Source organism: Acanthisitta chloris, unplaced genomic scaffold (assembly GCF_000695815.1).
Source record: "Acanthisitta chloris isolate BGI_N310 unplaced genomic scaffold, ASM69581v1 scaffold40486, whole genome shotgun sequence".
Lineage (NCBI taxonomy): Eukaryota > Metazoa > Chordata > Aves > Passeriformes > Acanthisittidae > Acanthisitta > Acanthisitta chloris.
Window position 1 is genome coordinate 284 of NW_008677175.1, and position 346 is coordinate 629.

Here is a 346-nt window from a genome sequence, read left to right on the forward strand (position 1 = left end):
GTCTCACGTGTTTCTCCTTAAAGTTCTGTGCTGACCTGTTTGTCAATGGAAAATGAAATTCAATGTCATGCCAATTAAAATTTAGTCATTAAGCAAAAAAACCAAATAATCATGCAACGAAGAGGGGAACATCAACTCTGTTCTGTAAAAAAACACCTAAAAATTTCTGAATTTAAAGAGCATAGGTAGTTAACAACTAGAAACGGAAAGACTTCTGGCTGTCTTAGCCCTACAGTATCACTTGGCATTACAGACCAGTTTTACAGACTAAATTGAAAAGAGGAAACAAGCTCTTCTTATTTTTTTCTATAGCTGAAGTGGCATAGCTAGAGCAATAGGTCAGCTA